Below are 397 nucleotides of genomic sequence, written 5' to 3' on the forward strand. Positions count from 1 at the left end.
GGAAACCAAAAGAAAGCTGGAGTAGCAATTCTCATATCAGACAAAATCGACTTTAAAATAAAGACTATTACAAGAGACAAAGAAGGACACTACATAATGATCAAGGGATCGATCCAAGAAGAAGTTATAACAATTGTAAATATTTATGCACCCAACATAGGAGCACCTCAATACATAAGACAAATACTAACAGCCATAAAAGGGGAAATCGACAGTAACACAGTCATACTAGGGGACGTTAACACCCCACTTTAACACCCCACTTTCACCAATGGACAGATCATCCAAAATGAAAATAAATAAGGAAACACAAGCATTAAACAAGATGGACTTAATTGATATTTATAGGACATTCCATCCAAAAACAACAGAATACACATTTTTCTCAAGTGCTCAT

Source organism: Aethalodelphis obliquidens, unplaced genomic scaffold, assembly GCF_003676395.1.
Source record: "Aethalodelphis obliquidens isolate GAN/ISIS:26980383/991018 unplaced genomic scaffold, ASM367639v1 scaffold56, whole genome shotgun sequence".
In the NCBI taxonomy this organism is placed as follows: Eukaryota; Metazoa; Chordata; class Mammalia; order Artiodactyla; family Delphinidae; genus Aethalodelphis; species Aethalodelphis obliquidens.